The sequence below is a fragment of the Hypanus sabinus genome, chromosome 3 (assembly GCF_030144855.1).
Source record: "Hypanus sabinus isolate sHypSab1 chromosome 3, sHypSab1.hap1, whole genome shotgun sequence".
NCBI classification, from domain to species: domain Eukaryota; kingdom Metazoa; phylum Chordata; class Chondrichthyes; order Myliobatiformes; family Dasyatidae; genus Hypanus; species Hypanus sabinus.
Window position 1 is genome coordinate 147,054,795 of NC_082708.1, and position 23,327 is coordinate 147,078,121.

Genomic DNA, 23,327 nt, shown 5'->3' on the forward strand with positions numbered 1-23,327 from the left:
GGTGACAGTTAAAACGTTAGAACACCAAAACCCCCTCCTACTCTCCCCCCCGTGCACAAACAGCAGCAAAGCTACAAGCATGACCCTCCCCCACTTCCTTCAACAAAATAAAGCATCAGCACCCTCCACCCACCAAGCAGGTAACAGAAAAGCCCCCAAAAAAGACCATGATCTGCAGTACAACAAAAAAACTCGTTCACCTGACAAATCGACATACCACAGACTCTCTCTCTGCCAATAAAGGGAAAGAGAGGTGTCACCCTTTCACAGCGAGAGGGGAGACATATGCAAAATAACTTGCTGATTTGCGATGATAAATTCTGCTGCACCGCTTCTTTCTGAGCTTTCCAACTTGAGAATCAGCAACAAGTTCTTCCCCCAGCAATGACAGACAGACAGTCCAGCTGACTCCAGTAGCCAATCCGATGTTCCATTTTCTCCTTCAAAGCTTCAGTCAGCTGCACCGGCATATTCGGCTCGTCCACAGGGCTACAAAGCCTCGGAACCCTGAAGGCACACTTGTCTTCTAGTCAGTGTCCTCGGGATATTGAAAAGTGGCCGGCTGTGTGCCTCTAGGAATGGGTCCCACCACCACAAAGTAATGAAGTCTGGGTGTAACTCTAGGTTGCGGTCTCTGACCGAACCCCATCCACGTCGAAAAGGAAAAAGAGAGACATTAAAGGTAGAAATGAAGTTGTTTGCACAGATGAGCTCAAAAGAATCACTGTTAAGCACCATTGTCACTCTGCCCCATCTGCTTTGATGTAACATTTTGTGCTTCCCTCACTACACCTCTCCTGACTTTGAGTAAACAGGCCCACCTCATTTTTCCTTCCCTGTCTGGTACCTGTAGCCCAAATTTTTTATTTTACATTTGGTTGTTAAGTATCTTTTCAGTGGGTACAGTGGGGTACGCTGTGTTTCAGCAAAGTTGCACATTCACTCTGATGAGAAAATACGACCCTTAAGCTTCCATACACAGACTTGTTGAACCCTACAAATCTCTGGAATGGTGAGCCGGGATACTCTGTTTAAACAAACGGGTCCTGCATGACAGTGTTCCTAAAAGCCTCATAAGACCAGAAACTGGTCAGAAAAAAAATATGATAAATTAAATAAGAGATGCAAAAGATGGAGAGTGGTATTTATACAGAACAATCTACCAGAGGAAATGTCCAGCGGCAACATTTAGAAGACATTTGGACAGATTCATCAGTAGGGAAAGGTTCAGAGGGAAGTAGGCCAACTGTAAGCAAATGGGATTCGCTCAGACAGACTGCATTACTCTGTGATTCTGTTTCAGCTCCATTGATGATCAGAGTGAAAGAAGTTCAGGTCCACATTTTCTCCTTGTGTCCCCCACTGGTCTCACGGTTAGTGCATCCACAGAACCTAGGCTCCCTGGAATTACACTAGGACACTACATATTTGCCAGTTAATGGGATTGTGATCACACTCTTGTACTACACCCTGTTACTGTTGCTACAGTTAGTCACTCTTCTGCCAGTCATTGATACGGAGTTCAAAGTAAATTTATTATCAAAGTACATGTTTGTCACAATATACCACTTTGAGATTCATTTTCTTGTGGCATTCATGGGAAAATAAATACAATAGAATTTATGAAAATCAGTACATAAAGACCAGCAAGCAACCAATGTGCAAACCATGGAAGTAATAAACAGTAAACAAATAATACTGAGGCCATGATGTATAAGAGTCTTTGAAAGTGAATCTCTAGGTTATCGGGGTAACCCGATTGCTGTCTGTATCAAACATCCATCTGGGAATTTGGCTCAGCTTGCTTATTGTGTTCTTATCTATTTTCTGGATGTGGAGGACATGCTCTGCCTGACCTGCTGGGCACGTTTCCCGCTCTGCAGTTTGCAATTGCTACATTCTATTGCTCGTATTCTCGTTCTCTACCTGCACCTGTTCATTCACTGACCACGTGTTTACCTTGTTTACAGTGTTCCCCCAAAGGCATCTGGTTTTGCCCTCTCAGAAATGGCCCTGCCCCAGCACCCCTCCTGCAGCTTAGCAAACTTCTTTTGTCTCCTGAGTTCTGACAAAAGGTCCTCGATCTGAAACATTTAACTTTATTTTTCTTAACGCAGATATGGCTAGACCTGCTAAGTATTTCCAGCATATTTTATTATTGTAGATTTTCATTTTTCATTGTGGATTTACAACATTTTAAAAGGCTTTGCTCAATATGCAGCCATGCATTCTCTTAGAGACAAATCTGTAGGAGCAGATTTATGCTTAAATATGGAAGAATCATTCATTGTGACAATATTTCCTTTGTTAAACCGATGTCTGTGCTCATTCAGGAACTTAGCTGTGCTTCTGTCCTGAAACTCCAGCTTCCAGTGCTGGCATCAGGTGAAGCTCATTGTGGCATCTTTGCTGCACTAGCGAACTCCTCATCTAGTCTACTGGGGTAGGACACAATTCCACAGGCCTGTATCCCTGCTGGCAGCCGAACCTGCACTAGGTTAATTCTGGTAGAAGTACAGCAGTCCCTATTCAAGTGAGTGGAGAAATCTACCAGCAGCATGAAACAAAGAGGATCTGTAAAAACAAAAATTGTAAGTTGAACTCTTGTGATATGTGCTTGCATTTTTTGTCTTAATTTAAAACAGTTCCTGTGATGTGAAAATCATAAATATAAAGTTGTGATAACATCTTTGACAGGCGTTGAGCATATTGGCTTCAATGCCATCAAAGCAATTTTGTTAGTGCAGTGGGGTTCTCAGCTATCTGTGCTGAGGCACCCCCCCCCACTATGTTGCCCCTAGTCTTGGCTTAGTGCCTGGAGATGAACTAAGGGCATGTTCATCGTCTTCTACTGCTGTAGCCCATCCTCATCAATGTTTGACATGTGCATTCAGAAATGCTCTTCTGCACACCCCTGTTGTACTGCATGGTTACTGGGGTTTCTGTCGCCTTCCTGTCATCTTGAACCAGTCTGACCATTCTCCTCTCATGTCTCTTATTAGCAAGGCATTTTTCCATACAGGACTGCTGACCACAGGACATTTTCTTGTTTTTCACACCATTCTCTGTAAGCTCTAGAGAACGTTATGTGTGAAAATCCCAGGAGATTCTGAGATACTCAAACCACCCTGTCTGGCACCAACAGTCATTCCACGGTCATAGTCACTTCCCCATTCTGACCTTTGGACTGAACAGCAACTGAACCTCCTGACCATTGTGTTGCTGCCAAATGGTGGGCTAATTAGATATTTGCATTGAATAAATAGGTGTACATGTATACCTAATAAAGTGGCCACTGAGTGTAGAAACAGTAACAATGAAATCTGCCTCCATGCATATACAGTTTCCATTTCCAGAGGCTAGTGATGTGTACCATTGCTTCCAGCTGTATATCACTATTAATTTTCACACGCTTTTGGCACATCATGTACCCTGTACAATAGTGTCTTTTCTGGTGATATGTTCTAATTACATTGCATCAACATTTACATAGGGAATTCTCCAGTATAAATGTTTACATAGGAATTTACAGTGCAAAATAAATATAGTGAAACCTATTATACTGAAAAGTATCAAGTTGTATCCCTATGGGCTGATAAAGTCATTCATAGTTTAACTAACCCTGCTTCATCTTGTGACTCCACTTAAGTTTAACATTGCAAGACATGAGAAATGTATAATGTGTCGCGGCTTGAACCTAGTGAGCATTTTATCTGTTACGCTGACAACTGAGCACTCCCAGGATATATGAAGACCACTAATTACTATCAGGAGTACAAAAATATTAACCATCTTATAACAACATGTAAGCAGAAGCTGAAAAAGTTTAAGATATATATTTCTGTATTTCAGTTTGTCTGCCGTCTTGATCTAAGGCAGGTTTGAAATCCTTATACATGAAAGTACATTTCCAGCTGAAAGAAGTGTTATAAATGAAGCAAATTTATCAAAAAAAATATGATGTTACAAAAATAAAACAATAGAGACTTGTCATTGATTACTTTGTTTTGAGTGCTTTTGAAGTCTTTCCTGAGAGGTAACAATGCCATTTTGAAGTGATTTAAATTCATTTTTTCCCCTCTCTGAAACTTGGTAATTTATTGCTCTGATTTGAAGCATAAACAGACTCTTGTTTTTACTCATCCAATTACTGCGTTTTGGAGTGAAGATATAATATTGTTCACATTAACAGCACTTAAAGGTTATTCTCAAGAAGACTTCACATCTGTTGCTTTGCCCTTTACCTTAGCAATAAATCTTTTACAAAGAGATTAAGTATACTGATTTCAAATTAAAATCCATTTTGTTATGTGAGTATATTTTCAATGCTGGAAATAGTTCTAGGAGTAACCAGGGAATGTAGATTAGCCAGTGAACCTCCACTCTGACTAATTGTAGCTGTTTTTAACTTGGATTAATTTGGATCTTCTTATCAGTTCTTCAATAGTACAGGCTCCCTCAGATAAAATGTTAATAGCATGTGCAAAATGGTTGGGAAAGATTGGGTGACTTTCTAGAGTGAGCTGAAGGGCTCTTAACTTGGAGGTCAGATGTGAGAGTATGATAGTAAATGAGTGTGAGGCTGAAGTGGCGAAGCAAGATTTCAAATCTCATGAGGTTTTCCCTGCCTTAAACCTCAGTACGTGACAATATCTATAATTAATTTAATATATTTAACATTGTACACCTGTTTTATAAATGTAACTCTTACTTTCTGAAAGATTATTTTGTCATAGCTTGAAATTCTTAATCACAGACATTTTCTGATGTTAGTATTAAGGAGATTTGTTGTGATTTGATCTGCTTGGCTTATTGCTCTGGTCATTTAATTATTATGTCATTTATTCCTCTCTTGCTCTTCTCTTCACAACCTCTTGGATTTGCTGTAGATCTCAGCAATGCTAATTTTAATTAAATGTGAATGGCGTTTGGCAGTCCGGTCCTCTGATGCAGTTAGGATTGGAGCACTATTTGATTTGGAGACTGCGTGCTTCAGTTATAATACAAGACTCCAGGAGGGAGTCGGCGAGCACGAGAAATATCGTTCATTTAAATTCACATTGTCCAGAATGTGCTAGTTGGAGCATTAGGCAAACTAAGGCAAAAATGAATCTTAATATCCTGGGATTTCTGTTGCTTGGGGCTGTAGAGGACGGCTGGAGGAATAATTGAGGGAAATAGATATGGTTCATGTTACTGAGTTACAAAAGACTTCTCTATAACTTCAAGACACGAGTAGTATTGGTGGAAATGTTTCAGACAAGATACCACTTCCTTCAGAAACAGAAAGGGAGCACTCCAAACCTAGTAAAAGGGAATTCTGCACATCAATTTCCCGTGTACTTCTTTTTTTTAGTACTACACCAGATGGATTACAATTATATTTGGCCAAAGATGGGGTCTTGCTCATGACCACTGCAGCTCCTAGATCAGTTGAGTGGTTGTGTCCTTTGCTCACCAGCACCCTCTGATGGTATGACTATATCTGAGAACTGATCTTGTAGGAATATTGCAAGTGTGAAGCCAGCTCTTGCATCAAGACATGGATTGGTGCCAATACCCCAATTGGAATGAAGCTGTTTAACTTGAGTATCCTTTTTGTTCCACTCAGTACAGATACTTTGGTTAGCAGTCAAAGCAAGCCACTGTGTTGGAATGATTTCACTTGAATAACTTATTGTGCAGTCTGTACCAATATTTTCTTCAGCTGATATTGATCAGCATAGATTATAATTGTTTAATTCAATGAACTGACTGTTTTGCCAGTAACTCTTAGCTTCCCACCCTATGTTCTCTTACTGAAGTTTAATGCATTTCCAATTGGGAGTGGAGATAATTGTATTACTGTGCTTTCCTCCAGTGTAGAAATCAGGATTGCTTTAGAAGAGGATTAGGTGCAGGATGAGAATGGGAGAACAGGGTCTGTGCTAGTTGTGTCTTGTAAACCAAGCCACCTGGCATTTTGGATCTGAGTTGAAGAGTTGGCCTTATTTAATGTATCCTGACCAAAGCTTTCTCCAGACTTCAACTGCATGAGTCTGGGTAGCAAAGATCATGGGTAGACAGTCGAAGAATGGGCTAGGGGAGAAAGTGAGCATCACATTATGACCCCACATTCACCAATGCACAGGTTTAAGTAAATTAGTATTCCATAGGCAGCATTGTGATGTCAACAAGTGATCTGGGATCTCTGCACCAGGAACGCTAAAGCCTTTAGTACATTTCTCCCCCCCCCCCCCCCGCACTCATCTCTGGTCCTTTGTCCCCCCCCTTGTGCTCACTTGTCACATGCTTTGCCATCTCTCCCTGCTTTCCCCATCTGCATGCTCTTTCCTACCCAATGCTTCCTTGTGTTCTGCCTCCCATTAACACAGTTGGAGGAGCAAAATATCCATGTCAATAACACGTTTCATGACCTTGGGAATGCCTAAGGTCGTGGTCCCAATCTATGTCCATCCCAGGGTGTCAGTAGGTCAGGCTTGAGTAAATTCTATCTTTATTTCTGTGCCTTGTCTGAATGCAGTGTCCTTTCTAGAGGGGCAGCAATTTGGCCAGTACTGGAAGTATGTAGCCTGGGGAAAGTGTGGTTTCTAGTGGTCAAGTCCTGCCCCACCAGCGCAGCATCACAGTTGGAAGTGAGTTCATGTTTAGCGTGACAATAACAACTCAATCTGCAAGCCACCATGTAGATTTTTATCTTTTAAATGTAAGAGTGCAGCACTTTTGAACAAGATCTAAAGTATTAGCAAAACCACTTAAAATTGCAAGGCATGATGTTACTCTTTCCTTGCAAATTGTCAGTCAAGTTACCCATGACGTAAAAGTGGCTAAACTATAAACCGCTTAATTGGATTCCTAGGGAATTCCCAAGGTCATGAAACATGTTTTTGGCATGGAAATCTTTCTCCTCCAACCATTTCCTTTTTTTTGCAGTTAACAAAAACTAAGTTTTCCCTTCGCATAAACTGATTTGAATGTATAATCTGGCCCATGTGAGTCTTTGCTCTTCTCAGCATTGCAGTCGCTTCCTGTAACCTATTGTTCCCATTAACTCTCCTCTGATTCTGTTGTCACCTTTACAGCAGGGACTTTTCACTTATCAAACACCTCTCCTCTTTGATGTGGAAAGAGCCCAGAGCCACAGGGGAAATCTATGTGGTTGCAGGGCGAATGCGCAAACTTCATGCAGTCAGCACTTGAGACCAGTGCTGACAAGTGTGTTGGGGCTGTACGCAACTACTGTCGTGCTATAATGCCATCCATTTTGTTTTAAACTCAGATCGCCAAAACAATGGTCCAGTAACAGTACCATTCAAAGTACATGTATGTCACCATATACCGCCCTGAGATTCGTTTTTCTGCAGGCATACTCAATAAATCTATCAAATAATAATCGTAACAGAATCAATGAAAAACTACCCAATGAAAGGCGTTTAACCAGAGTGCAAAAGACAAACTGTACAAATAGAAAAAGAAGAAATAATAATAATACATTTCAAAGTCAAATAAGCAACAAATACCACGAACATGAGATGAAAAATCCTTGAAAATGAGTCCAGTGGTTGTAGGAACATTTCAATAACATCTCCAAAAGCATCAGGACCCAACGGACCTTCTGGCAATGACTCAAACCAGCAGCTCCTCCAGCGGCAGCAACTCAAACCAGTGGTTCCCTCACGAACCATTTAAGTCCACAATCAACATTGTGATGATTGGGCCAATCTACAGTATATAACTGTGATAAATATTAACCAGTGAATTGGGAATGGTCTTTTTTCAAAACATTGCCATGGAGTTTTTTCCTTTCACCCAGGACAGCTGATGAAGATCTGTTTAATGTCTGAGTCTGAAAAAGCAGCAGCTAATTTATGCATTAAGGATTCCATAACAGGCTGAAGAAAATCTTGTGGTTTTTAAAATATATAATAATGATCTTGGTTAAGGATAATTATTGAGAATTTGTTTGTTCTTTGAAATACTGGCATTGACTCTAACATTCATTCAAAACTCTGTGTGAAGCTAATCTTGACATCTCAGTGGCCACACCTCAGACCTCTGCTGACGTGTCAGTCTGGGTTATGCATACAGTCTTCTGAATCAGAAGTGAAGGTGGCAGAAACACAAAGTGTCATTCAGTAGCAAAATGATCAAATTGTGACAATGGCGGTATTATATGTCCTGAGTCTTGATCGGATTTTCTGCAAATCTAGTGCCACTTTTCCTGTGGGGTGGGGGGGGGGGGGGGAGGGTAGTTGTTGGGGGAGTTGTTTGGACTTCCCAGAATGCAAGTTTATTATGCCAGTTTACTTATTGTTCTCTTGTAGACCCCTTTTAGAGTAAACACATCAAAGACAAGATAATTGCCATGTGCACAAAGTACAGTTATGTACAGGTGCAAAGAAAAATTACTTTCTAACAACATCAGGCATTTAGCATCAGGTAAGCAGCAATCACAAGAAAACAGAAATTAAACATAAATAGTACACAATTTTTACAAAGGAAAGCACAATTAGAACAAAATACACTAATTCCATTTTAGCATGAGGAGATCAAAGTGGTGATAGTATTGCTATACCTGGTTATATTCAGGCTGTGTTAGTTGGCTTGCAAACTGATTGTTTGAAGGGAAGAAGCTATCTTGAATCTGGGGTATAGGACTTAAGGCTTTTATACCTCCTGCCTGATGGTAGCTACAAGAAGGTGGTGAGGGCCTTTCATGATAGATTTTAGATTCCAAATTCACAAGCTTTTCCTTTCTCCACTGGGGCTCAGCCACACCTTGTGTGTACAAAGCACATACTATACCAGTTGTGAAACCAAGCCTTGACGTCATTGTAGTAGTGTGTGGGCAGAAAGAAAATGTGGAAATCTGTTTGAAATATTGGAGCTTAACTACTTCTATTTCAAGGTAACAGGCTTTTTTTAAATGCAAGTCCTTTAAAAGTGAATTAAAGACACATATTGACTCCAGTTTTGGGCCATACTCAATGTGAGCTCAACCATTTCTGTTTTTGATAAGATTTGATACTAAGAAAATGCCAACCAAATAATGTAAATGCTAAATACTGGTTTGTGCTTCTTTGCCAAAGTGACTTTTGTTGCTACTCCACCCATGAAGACAGACAGACAGGGATGAGTGTATGGGACCACATTTTTATTTTAGTGCAGTTTGTTCATGAACACAGCTAAGCAAAGAAGGGAATGCGTGGTTAGTGAGCAGACAGCTGTGTTGCTTCAGATTTTCAAGTTGCTGGGTTACCCAATTATATTATTTATCGTTGTAGCAAAACTGTGTATTCTTGCAAGCTCCAGAATGCAAATGGACAATCTTAGTTGGGCAACTTGGTCAGCGTGGAAGGGTGAGACCAGAGAGACCATTTTCAGTGCTGTATGACTCCATATGAGCATCACTGTAATAGCAGTTCACCCTAATGGCAATCGTTCATCCAGATGGGGACAGTGAGCATATTTTCTTCATGTTGTCCTGTAGAGCATGGGGTAATTTGTTGATAACACTCAGGAACAGTACTTGCTGTATCAGGGCGCAATTCCGGGTAGCTCATTAGCAATGAAGCAATAGCTGGAATTTTCAAGTGCAGCGGGATCAGTTCATCGTTTGAAAGCTGTTGCACTTCTGCCCCTTGCTCCATCAACCCCTACGCCATTCCCCGCAGCCTTGCCACCACGTCCTGACCCTTACTCCCGCGACCACTCTCACTGCCGGTGTTCCAGGTTCTGCCTGATTTCGTATGCACCTTCAGAGTGAGGGCCATGTAAAGGAAACATTTCCAAATGTATAACCTGCTCATTAGTGCCTTATACCTTGGGCCTTGCAGGTTACCAAATTTTGGAGTGACTGTCCCTTGAACTGGAAATCTCTTTGTCCAAAGGCCACTATTGCTGTTGTTTCTCAGTAAGTTGAGTCTACCGTCAACTCTGTGACACTAATACTGTCTGGAAGTGAGCAATGTATCCAATGCAACAATGTGTATTATTGGATAGGCAGCTACTTATAATCATGAGTTGCAATCAGTTGAAAAAGGAAGGTTACACAGAATATCGAACAGAATGGTACAGCACAGGAATAGACCTTTTCCCCTGTAACGTCTGTGTCGAAGCATGATGCCAGTTTAAACTGCACCTATCTTTAGATTCCCAACCTGTTCATGTGTCCGTCTGAATGCCTGTAAAACATTGTTACCATATCTGCTTCCACCACTTCCCCTGATAGCACGTTCCAGGCGCCTCTCTCAGTAGAGAAAAATACTTGCCACGTGTATGTCCTTAAATTTTCTCCCTTGCACCTGAAAATCATGCCCCCTAATAACCTTTATTAGGTTCCTCCTGTACTTAATAAAGTGGTCACTGAGGGAATGTGCATGCTGTTCTGCTGTTATAGACCGTCCACTTCAAGTTTCAACTGGTTGTGTATTCAAAAATAGTCTCATCAACAAGGTGTTTTTGCCACTGATTTGATATATTTTTAAATTATTTTTTCGCACCATTCTCGGTCAGCTCTAGAGATTGTTGTACATGAAAATCTTAGGAGATTAGCAGTTTCTGAGATACTCTATCCACCCTGCCTGGCATCAACAAACATTTCATGGTCAAAGTCACTTAGATCAATTTTCTTCTCCGTTCTGATGTCTAACCCGACAAAAAATGAAGTTCTTGACCATGTCTGCAGGCTTTTATGCTGCCACATGATTGGCTGATGAGAAATTTACATTAATGAGCAGGTGTACAGTTCTCCCTAAGAGTGGCCTTTGAGTGTATTCAGCATTCCACAATGGGGGATAGAGACTCTGCTAATAAGCCATGTCTGTGTTTCTCATAATTTGTATATTATGTTTCACATTAATTTATGAGGGCTCCTGACTTTGCAGTATTTAATCCAAGACCAAAGTGCTGATATGACCAAATTGCAGACATCTCGCCATGTGTTTCTCATTTCTTTAGCACTATTGAAGGAGAACTGAGTATCTGCCTGATTCCATTTTAGAGTTTCTACCCATGCCACGTTGCTGTTTATATTAGTTTACTCTGAGCTGATCATAGCCTGTGATTTTTCACTGCGTAGTACAGTTTTGATGTACAATATTGTGCAAAAGTCTAACGCACATATATGTAGGTTGGGTGCCTAAGACTTTTGCACGGCGCTGTATTGGTTGACGTGGAGCGGAGAGCGAGTTTGTAAACTTGACAGGAGCAAAGGTGTTGAGAACAGTGGTGGTGGAGCATTGCAAGAGTGGTGTAGGACAGCTGGCAGAGAAGGAGTGCCAGGGTGGGGTGGCTAGCGTGGATACAGTCAACACCCAGCCCCGAGATGTCAGGCAAGGTCACTTGATTCCAACAATTGGTTTATTGATCATTACAGGACGTCTCTGCCCGTCTGCCTCACTTCAACCCATATCCGACATTTCCTGTTCAGCTCATTGGTCAAACCTCGATTCTCTTTTTCCTCACTGTCGGGTCTGCCTCGAATCAGCCTCACCTCAATTCCACTGCTTTGAATTGCCTCCAAGTCTGCTCCAGTAGCCAAACGTTGGCTTGTTCTCACACTCGGGCCTGGATCCCGCTGCCTCAATTCACCTGTGCACGTCATGCTGCAACTATCCTGTATCTTTGAGGCTTCAGTTCACACTGCAAAAATGCAGGTCGAAAGCTCAGCTCCTGAAGGGAAGTTCCAGGCTATTGACTGCAGTTTTCATTTTTGAGAAACGGTGTGATTAATAAAGTCATTAACAGTTGTTTTTACTGCCAGCAGGTTGTCACTGTGCTTCAACAGAACCTTCACCCTCCCTCCCCCTTAGATGACAGGCCCAATAATACAAACTGGTTTAGACTAATGACCCTATCATCAGCTGCTGGGGTTCAGGAAAATGATCAGCATGAAGTAACAACTTGTAACGCTTTTTTTGCCAACATTGGAGCTTGGGAATTGTTGATCCCCAACCCAGCTAAAGTGAGGGTAGCACTCTTGAGTCCCTAGCTGATATCAATATGGATTGTCAGTGTGCTAAATGATGTGAATAACATTTTGGAGACTTAATGCTGTCTTGTTAATGGCATTGCAGGATATAACAATTACTCTATGTATTTTGCCTTCTGAAGTACTTGTCATTATTGGATACAGTCTAACGATGCGCATATTTAGGGACATTTGGCCCTATGCAGTATCCAATTTTGTGCTTTCTTGTAATTTCTTGGGTCTAATTGCATTATTCATTATTCAGCTCTAATAAACTTCTCTCGGTAATTGCTGTGCAACTAATGGATAATGAAAGCTGTCCAGTAGCTGCTGTTACTTTGCACACCATGCAACTAGTTAGTGATTGAAGCATGCAGTATCACAGGCAATTACCTCATTAAGAATGGTCAATAGATTGGCTCTTTAAATTCTATCAGAAATTTACTGGCAGTCTCAGCTAACAAGAGTCGAGTGGTAGGAGATCGGCTTCTTTCACCTGTCAGTTCTGATACTCCGAATTTAGTTATTTAGAGATACAGTGCGGATCAGACCCTTCCAGCCCAGTGAGCCTCACTGCTCAGCTATCCACCTACTTAACACTAGCCTAATCACAGGACAATTTACAACAACCAATTAACTTACTAACTGACTGCTGGAGGAAACCCACATGTTTCGTGGGGAAAACAAACAAACTCCTTACAGACAACGCCAGAATTGAAGTCCAAGCTCCGGAACACCCCGAGCTATAATGGCCTCGCGTGATCTGCCATGTTACCATGGCACCCAACATAAATGGAATAATGTTTGCATTCTACTGCATTGTAGTCGAATGCAGTTTTGATGTACATTCATGATGTGGATAATGAGTGGGACTGTGGAAAAACATGTAAAATTTGCTTACATGGTCTAGTCTGGCTTAGGGGGAGCTACATCATCGATGCTCAAGCAACAGTGCTTTATTGATTCATAGTTAGTTTTGTGAAATCTCAGGAGCTTTGTCATAGATGAAGTAGAAGTTGAATTAAAGAAAAAGCTTGCAGTTCCCTTTTGAGATGCAGGAATAGTATACTAGCCAGATCATTTGGCTTTGTGAACTAAGAACATAGAACAGCACAGACTAATACAGGTCTTTTGGCCTACAATGCTGTGCCAACCTTTTAACCTTTTCAACATCAGTCTAATGCTTTGCTCCTGCATAACCCTACAGATTTCTCTCATTCATGTGCCTACCTAGGACTCTCTTAAATATCCCCTGGCAGTGCATCCCAGACACCCACCACACTCTCTATAAAATAAAAACCTACCTCTGACAACAGACAAAATATGTACGATTGTATAAGATATAAAATTAGAAAATGTTATTTTTCAGCTGGTCAGACTGCATCTGTGGAAAGAGAAATCAATGTTTCAGATCAAAGAGCCTTCATTACAGTTTTTATTTCGGATTTCTAGCATCTGCAGTCTTTTATTTTCACAGAGTGTATATAGTCATTTCTGTGACACCAGAGATGTGGCATTCAGTACATAAAGGATTACAAGTCCACCCTGCAACTTAGTGATGTTACCCTTGCTAATAGGCTAAAGGTCTTAACGCTTTGATCCACAGAACTAAATACTGGTGAGGGAGGTCCCTCTCCCCTCACTTATTGCACAAATCAGTCCACAGATGAGACCACAGCCTCTGCCCTCCACTCCATCTTGTCCCACCTGGAAAATGTTGCCTCATATGCCAGGAAGCTGTGTGTTGACTTCAGCTCGGATTTTGAGACGACTGTACTACAGAAGCTGGTGGGTAAACTGTCCTCATTGGGTCTCTCTGCAACCGGATCCTGGATTTCTAGACAGAAAGGCCGCGGTCGGTCTGTGTTGGCAGAAACATCTCCAGCTCCATCATGCTGAGTGCTGGCGCATGACTGCGCTGCTAGATCCAGTCAAGCTGAGTCATCAAGTTTGCTGATGACACAACAGCCTCTTCAGCAGCGATGATGAGGTGAAGAGTGAATGTAGAGTGGTGTGAGCACAACAATTTGAGTCTCAGTGTGGAGAAGACCAAAGAGGTGATTGTGGATTTGTTGTAAGCTGACCACACTGCTCACTGCACATGAACCGCTTCTTCATGGAGAGAGTTAGGAGTTCCTGGCCCCCTTTGGTCAAGAAAGGACAGCAGTGTCTCCACTTCCTGAAGATTGAGGCAAGTGAGGCCAGCCCTGCCCCCCACCTCTCATACTAACCAATTTTAAAGAAGCATCATCAAGAATGCCCCGATCAGCTACTTCACTGTATGTACAGAAATTGCAAGGCATGTGACTGCATGATTCTACAAAGGAGAGGATCATCGGGATCCCTCTTCCAGAGATTATTTACCCTGAATGCTCCATATGCAGAGCCCTTAGCATTGTCAATGATCTCTCCTATCCGTCCAATAATCTTTGACCCCCTACCATCAGGCAGGAGGTACCATAGCGTTAGGACAAGAGCTGTTAGAATGGGAAACAGCTTCTTCCCTCAGGTTGTAAGTCAACTGAATTACCTCTCACCTCCCAGGTTTCATCACGTAAGAAGCACCAGCGGTGTTATACTGATTAGTTGTTAACATGTGTCATAAATGCATCTGTTATTTAATTTATTTGTGGTAATATTACTTTGTGTTATGTGTGTGAGTTATAATACTGTGTTGTGCACCTTGGTCTGAAGGAGCGTTGTTTCGTTTGGTGGTAGACAGTTGAATAAATCAAGTACAGTTTGAGTTCCCCTTATCTGAAATCCGAAATTTTTTGAGCGCTCACCTGATGTCACAAATGGAAGATTCTTCAAGGTACTGGGAAGATTTCAAGGTAATGTACAGGTCTCTGCACATCAGTTCTGAGAAATGACCTCTCATATGTAATAAATAGAAGTTAGTGAAAACCACACAAAGCAAACAGTGAAGATCTCAGCTGTGGATCTGACTGACAGAGTGGATTTGTCAACGTCGGAGTGAACACATGCCACTTAATGGTGTGCTGATCATGAAACAAGCAAAGATCTATCATGATGAACTGAAAATTGAAAGAAATTGTGAATATTCATCAGGCTGATTACAGAAATTAAAGAAAAAGCATGGCATTACATTTTTAAAGACTTAAAATTTTTTTTAAAGATAAAGCGTCTGCTGATCATAAAGCAGCAGAGAAATTCATTGATTTTGCCAAGATCATTGCTGATGAAAATCTAACACGGACACAGTCTGTAATGCCTATTTTTTTTCATACTTTACATAAAAGCTTAAAAAAAATGCAAAATACAAACACACTGTACTGTGTAACCTTTTAATCAAAAGGCAGCATCGTGGGTGGAGACTGAAAGCCTGCCAATGTTTTCATTTCAACAGCTGATTTTGGTATTCTCCTGATGCTGCTTTTGTTATCCTACATAAATTACATTTTCATTATATTAATGGAATGTAATAATTTTGAACGTTAAGTATGTAGTGTGATGAATCAGTATAAGACAAAGAATACTTACTGGTAGCACTTAAATTCAGAATTGGAAATTATGGTGAGCCCCAAGCTATGTCATTGTATACTCTAAAATCTGAAGAAATCTGAAACACTTCCAGCCCCAAATATTTCGGATAAGGGGCACTCAAAATGTGATAATGGAATCATGCATTATCTTTAATTTTCTTGTACATTAGTTTGATCAAATTGGAGATGGTAGTATGAGAAGAGATTAATAGACTGCATTCAGCATAGTTTCTTAGAGCGGTACATATACAGTAAACAAAGTTAGAGCAGAATTAGGCCATTCAACCCCTCAAACCTGCTCTATCATAAAATATGATATTGGCTTATTTGATGAAACCTCAGTTCCTCTTCTGTGCCAGGTTCCCAATATTCTTAATTCCGAGATTTTTCACATATGTACTGTGTATGCTTCTTTAATACTCCCAATGATCTAGCTTCCAAAGGCATACAACATTAGATAAGCAACATTCACAAGGAAATTACAAATTAAGGCATATTATTAGAATATTAAGGAAAAGCAAAGTCAATTGGGTAATAAGTGGTCATAGTGTTTCTATACTGAGGTAGTGATTAGGCTTGTAAGGATTGTTTTTAGAAGCGAATAGTTGAAGGGAGGTATTTCTTCTTGATCCTAGTAGTGTGGGACTTAAAGCTTCTGCACCTCCTGCCAGTGGTAGCCACAAATTGATACATGGCCCAGCTGGTGGGGATCTTTGAGACAGATGTTGACTTTGATCATCGTCTTTGTACTTCTTGATGCAGTGCCACGTAGGTACTATTGACGGTGGGGAGGGATGTGCCTGTGATGTATTGGGCAGAGTTCACTATTCCCTGAATCTGCTTGTGTTTCTGCATTTTGGAATTGCTTTACCAGACGCTGATTCAACCAATCAAGATAATTTCAACAGAACATTTGTATAAGTTTGTCAGTGTTCAATGAAATGCTTTGGCTTGACTTCCTTGTGATTTCATCCATGTGATGGGCCGAGGAGAGATCATTACTGCCCAGGAATTTAAAGTTTCTGATTGTCTCCACCACTGATCCTAAACACCAAATAGTGTGAATGGAAAGGACTTTTCCAATAGTGTAAGAGCCTAGGATCAGTAGGCATTGCCTCAGAATAGAAGTACATTCCTTTAGAACAGAGATAAGGAGGTTTTCTTTAGCCAGAGGGGATGAATCTATGGAATTCATTGCCACGGGTGGTTGCAGAGGCCAAGTCATTGGGTATATTTAATGCAGTGGTTGATAGGTTCTCGAGAACTAAGGGCATTAAAGGTATGGGAAATGGACAGGAAAATGGGGTTGATAGGGAAAGTAAATCAGCAATGATCGATGGGTGGAATGACCTAATTCTACTCCTATGTCTTATACTATTACGGTCTTATGATCCTTCAATGTAGACTGGCACATATTCTCCCTCCTTCCCCTTCCTGAGGTCAGCAGTCAGCTCTCTAGGCTTACTGGTGTTGACCAAGAGGTTCTGGCTGTGACACCACTCAAGCAAGTGTCCCATCAAATTTCCTGTATGCTGACAAAATCCAAATATCTTCAATGTAATGTACCTTCACTGTGTATCTTTTTTTTAAATCAATTGAGTACAATGCACTTTTCCTCTTCCTGAAATTCATTAATATGTACTATCAATAATAGATGGGCAAAATTAAAACTTGGAGTGCTGTTTTCAGTCTGAAATCATGTTTGTTTCAGTACTGTGCCTGTGATAACACATCTTCAAAGCTTGTTAACATACACTTCCCAAAATACTATGAGCTCTTATTGTTGTTCTCCAGCTTATCAAATGCCTTCTGAAAATCCAGATACATTACATTTACAGGTTCTCTGCTATTGATTGTCCTCCCTTGACATCCTCAAGGTAATAACTAATTAACCAAATGAAGAAATAATGTGTACTAGCCAGGTTTAATAAATGATCTTGGCGTAAATGGCAATAATTTAGCATTTGGCTTGAGAGTGTGAAATTTTGAGTAAAATTGTTGTTTTAATTATGAAAAAGGGAAATTGCAAAAGAACGAGGATAGAATTGTCTAATGTGTATGAGGTAAATAGGTTAGCAGAAAAGATAATTGGTAAATGAAAAGATAAAGATAGTGCCGGATAATTAAGGAAATAATCCATGTCTCCCAGTGGAAGTTTATCTTGATGAGGAAGAAGGGTTCTAAGTGTGAGATTAATCATTCTTAAGAAGTTTGGAAGGATATTGAGTTGAAGGACAAAAGTAAAGTGCCAAAATTTGGATAAATTCCTATCCACAAAAGATCACTAATTTAATAATAAAGGAGAAAATAAATGGAGGGCAGATCAGTGTGAAGTATGAGCACCAAAAATATATATCAATGTCTCTTAATAAGTCTGTGGAAACAAGTAATGGCGAACAGATGGTAGAAGAAAGAAACATGTACTTTATATCAATTTTTATAACAGGAATGCTGCAATTTCTAGGAATGCTTTTTAAAATGGAAAGGGAAGAATGAAATCCTATCACTATCACTAGAGAATTAGTACTCAGTTAGGCTGAATGCTGTCCGTTTCCCAGGATCTGATGGTTTGCATTGAAGGATACTAAGAGAAGTGACGACTGAAGATAATGGATGCATTACTTGTAATTTTCCAAAAATTCTCAAATTCTGGAGAGGATTGGAAATCTGTCACTGAAGATCTTATTCAGAATGGATGGAACGTTAGCAATGATAGGTTGTTCAGCTTAATCTGATATTGGAAAAACATTAAATTTAGAGCTGAGCATTTGGAAAATCACAATCTGATCAAGCAGAGTTGGATTGGCTCCATTATGTATGACATATTTATTCGAGGACTTGAAGGAAGCAGCAGTCAGAGTGCATAGAATGGAACTAGAAGATGTAATTAGCTCAGATTTTGAAAGATATTCAACAAGGTGCTACACAAAACATTACAAAGTAACTGATCCTGACATTGAGGTAATATATTAGCATTGGCAAGTAGCAATGGAGCTCAATTTCAGATTTGCAATGTGTAACATTGGGAAAAGGGATGTATTCAGAGATCACTGATTGCAACCACAACTGCGTGCAATTTATATTAACAACTTAAAAGAACAAAGCAAGAGTATTTCAGCCAATTTGCCAGTGATACAAAAGATAGGTGAGAAGGCAAGCTGTGAGGAGAATACAAACAATTTAGAGAGAAATTTAAAAGTTAATTGAGTGGGCAAAAAGTTGACAAATTGCCTATAATATAAGAAATTGTGAAGTTGTTCATGTGGAAGGAAGAATGGTCAAACAATATGGACAAGGAAAGCACAGGACCGCCTACAGGACTCCTTTGAATCAGTGGACTGGATTGTAGTCGGGGATCTTTGAACGTTGATGAGTATGCTGCAGTTGTTACCGACTTCATTAAAACCTGTGTGTCTGAGTATGCGCCTACAAAGACTTACTCTACATTCCCAAACCAAAAGCCGTGGATAAACCAGGAAGGTTGTAGTCTGCTGAAGGCTAGGTCTGTGACGTTCAAGTCTGGCGACCCAGGCCTGTACCAGAAAACCAGGTATGATTTGTGGAGGGGCAGAGAGACAATTTCAAATGAGGTTGGAGGTAATATCAGATGCACGGCATCTCTGGCAGGGTCTGCAAGACATTATTTCCTATAAAGCAAAACCCAATAGCATGAATGGCAGTGATGCTTCACTACCAGATGAACTCAATGCCTTCTATGCACGCCTTGAAAGGGAGAATACAACTACAGCTGTGAAGATCCCTGCTGCATCGGATGACCCTGTGATCCCCATCTCAAGGCTGATGTTAGGCTGTCTTTAAAGAGAATGAACCCTCGCAAGGCGGAAGGTAAGACTCTTAAAAACCTGTGCCAGCCAACTAGCGGGAGTATTCAAGGGCATTTTCAACCTCTCACTGCTACGGGTGGAAGTTCCCACTTGCTTCAGAAAGGCCACAATTATACCAGTGCCTAAGAAGAATAATGTGGGCTGCGTTAATGACTATCACTCAGTAGCACTCACATCTACAGTGATGAAATGCTTTGAGAAGTTGGACATCACAAGATTGCAAGGACCTGGACCCATTGCAATTTGCCTATTGCCACAATATGTCAATAGCAGACGCAATCTCAATGGCTCTCCATAAGGCTTTAGACCACCTGCACAACACAAACACCTATGTCAGGATGCTGTTCATCAACAATAGCTCAGCATTTAACACCATCATTCCCACATACCTGATTGAGAAGTTGCAGAACCTGGGCCTCTGTACCTCCCTCTGCAATTGGACCCTCGACTTCCTAACTGGATGACCACAGTCTGTGCAGATTGGTGATAACATATCCTCCTCACTGGTGAGCAACACTAGTACATCTCTGTAGCTTAAATACCATCTATAAGTTTGCTGATGATACAACCATTGTTGATAGAATCTCAGGTGGTGATGAGAGGACATACAGGAGTGAGATATGCCAACTAGTGGAGTGGTGCCACAGATAAAACCTTGCACTCAATGTCAGTAAGATGAAAGAGCTGAATGTGGATTTCTGGAAGGGTAAGATGAAGGTACACATACCAATCTTCATAGAGGGTTTAGAAGTGGAGAGAGTGAGCAGTTTCAAGTTCCTGGGTGTCAAGATCTCTGAGGACCTAACTTGGTCCCAATATATCGATATAGTTATAAAGAAAGCAAGTCAGCGGTTATACTTCATTAGGAGTTTGAAGAGATTTGGCATGTCAACAAATACACTAAAAAACTTATATAGTTGTACCGTGGAGAGCATTCTGACAGGCTGCATTACTGTCTGGTATGGAGGGGCTACGGCACAGGACCGAAAGAAGCTGCAGAGGGTTTAAATCTAGTCAGCTCCATCTTGGGCACTAGCCTACAAAGTACCCAGGACATCTTCAGGGAGCAGTGATTCAGAAAGTCAGCATCCATTATTAAGGACCTCCAGCACCCTTTTCTCACTGTTACCATCAGGTAGGAGATACAGAAGCCTGAAGGCACACACTCAGCAACTTAGGAACAGCTTCTTCCCCTCTGCCATCTGATTCCTAAATGGATATTGAATCCTTGGATACTATATCTCTTTTTTCAATATACAGTATTTCTGGGGTTTTTTTGCATGTTTTTTTAATCTGTTCAATATACATATACTCTGATTTACTTGTTTATTATTATTATTTTCTCTCTCTGCTAGACTATGTATTGCATTGAACTGCTGCTGCTAAGTTAACAGATTTCACATAAACCTGATTCTGCTTCTGACAGTTATTAGTTAAATGGAGAAATAGTGCAGAAAGCTAGAAACACAAAAACTCAAATCCAACCCATGAATTCTGAGATAGCAAATTAATGTTTTTAGAATCTGCAAGTAAAATGCAATTTAAAAAAAGATGTGTCAGTGATGTCATCTCAAATATCCTTTAGAGCAAAAAAAGAATTTCTGGCTCAGATATTGGACCAGAGTAGATTTGCAAGCCCAGGGTGCTTCACAAGCTTCAGTGGGACCCACCCAACCAGGCAGCAGTTTCACATTGGCACTTTGATTTTGAAGAGCAGTTCCTTAAAACTAAATAGCGGAATTATTATAAATAGTGGCAGAATAAACACATTACAGATGCTTTGAAATTCATGTTCAAGGTTGCAAGTCAGTTACTTCACTAAGTGCCTTGTTCTGTGAACAAGCTTAACTAGTAGAGGAAACTGCACAAGCACACAGAACATCGGGAAATTTTGGCCAGAAAGTGAGGTGAGGAATGATACGAGGCTATTAATACTAAAATTAAAAGTAAGATTTATTTTCATAGTACATATGAGTTACCACATACAACCCTGAGATTCTTTCTCTGCAGGCATATTTGGCAAATCTATAGAACAGTAGCTGTAAACAGGATCTGTAAACTGTAAACATCAGGAACTATAAACTGTGCAAATGCAGATATAAATAACTAGCAATAAGTAATAAGCATAGATAAACAAGGTAAGAGTCCTTAAATGAGTGTAGTTATCCCCTTTTGTTTAAGAGCCTGAGGGTTAAGGGGTAGTAACTATTCTTGAAATTGGTTGTGTAAGTCCTGAAGCACTTCTACCTTCTACCTGATGGCAGCAGTGAGAAAGGAGCATGTCCTGATGGTGAGGATCTTTTGATGATGGATGCTGCTTTTCTACGGCAACATTTCATGTAGATGTGCCCAATGGCTGGGAGGGTTTTACCCATGATGTACTGGGCTGAATCCACAGCCTTTTGTAGGATTCTCCGCTCTAAGGCATCGGTGTTCCCTTACCAGGCTGTAATGCAGCCAGGCAGCACCTACAGAAGTTTTTGATGACATGCCAAATCTCCACAGACACCTGAGGAAGTAGAGGTTCTGTCATGTATTTTTTTCAATTATATTTATATGACACATCCAGGACAGGTCTTCTGAGATAGTGACATCATGGAATTTAAAGTTACTGACCCTCTCCACCTCTGCTCCTCCTGATGATTACTGGACCTCTGCTTTCCTTCACCTGAAGTCTACAGTCAGTTCCTTGCTTTTATTGACAGAGTGAGAGGCTGTTAGCCAAACTTCCAATCTCCCTGCTGTATGCTGATTCAGAATTGTGTTCAATACTGGTCACCTCATTATAATTGTGTTCAATTCTTGTCACCTCATTATAGGAAGGCTGTGGAAGCTATGGAGAGAGTGCAGAGGAGATTTACTAGGATATAGCCTGGTTTGGAGAACAAGTCTGTCATAAGAGGACAGGAGGCAGGACCCAAGTGCAGGATGCAGGCTCTGAAGTACTAGGGGCAGGACAGGAACAACTAAACAATAGACAAGGTGTGGTGACCGTGGTCTGCATGAGGGACGTGACATTCAAGGTGATTCTGGGGTTCCAGGAGAGTCTTAGAGTTCAAGCAAGGAGAGTTTTAGAGTTCAGGCAAGGCAGGATCCCAGAGTTCACTGGGTGGGCCACATAACTCCTGGGCAGGGCCTGGACCTCCTAGGCAGGAACATGGGGGCCTGAGCAGGTCATAGTGCACTTGGGTAGGTTGCAGGGAACAACCCATCAGCAGCAAGGGATGGATAGGGACAGAGACCCCTACAGGGCAACAGCAGTCCAGCAAGGGATAGGAAGGGAACAAGGTCCAGGGTAACTGCCAGACTTACTCAAAGAACACATCTTTAACCAGGAGAACTCCAGACCAAGACAATCCCCCAACTCCACTCAGTCCCAGAGCCTCCTATATACACTGCCAGCCGACGGGCATCAGGTGCGCCTCCTTGAGCCCCAACAAGCCACAATGATCCACAGGTGTGACTAATTGGGCTCAAGGGTGAAAGGAGGGACGGCTTCAAGACCCGGAGTCTGGAATCCACAGACCGGATCAAGACCCGGAATGCATGCTCCAGACTGGGCCTTAAGAAAGTCATATGAAGCAAGGTAGCAGAGCTGGGACTTTTCTCTTTGGAGCGTAGAAGAATGAGAGGGGACTTGATAGAGGTCTACAAGATTATGAGAGGCATCGATAGGGTGGATAGTCAGTACTTGTTTCCCAGGGCACCAATAGCAAACACCAGAGGGCATATGTACAAAATTAAGGGTGGGAAGTTTAAGGGAGACATCAGGGGTAAATTTTTTACACAGAGGGTTGTGGGTGCCTGGAATGACTTGCCAGGGATGGTGGTGGAGGCTTAAACATTAGGGGTATTTAAGAGCCTCTTGGCCAGGCACATGGATGAAAGAAAAATGGGTTATGGGGTAGTGTGGGTTTAGTACTTTTTTTAAGGATTATATGGGTCGGCACAACATGGAGGGCTGAAGGGCCTGTTCTGTGCTGTAGTGTTCTATTGTTCTATGGT

At 41.2% G+C, this 23,327-nt stretch overlaps 1 protein-coding gene across 3 annotated transcripts in view; it reads left to right on the forward strand.

Annotated features, from left to right (window-relative positions):
- The window catches only part of LOC132391756 (chondroitin sulfate N-acetylgalactosaminyltransferase 1-like), a 167,684-nt gene that overhangs the window by 75,527 nt on the left and 68,830 nt on the right, over positions 1 to 23,327 (forward strand). The gene's annotated exons all lie outside the window — the stretch shown is intronic.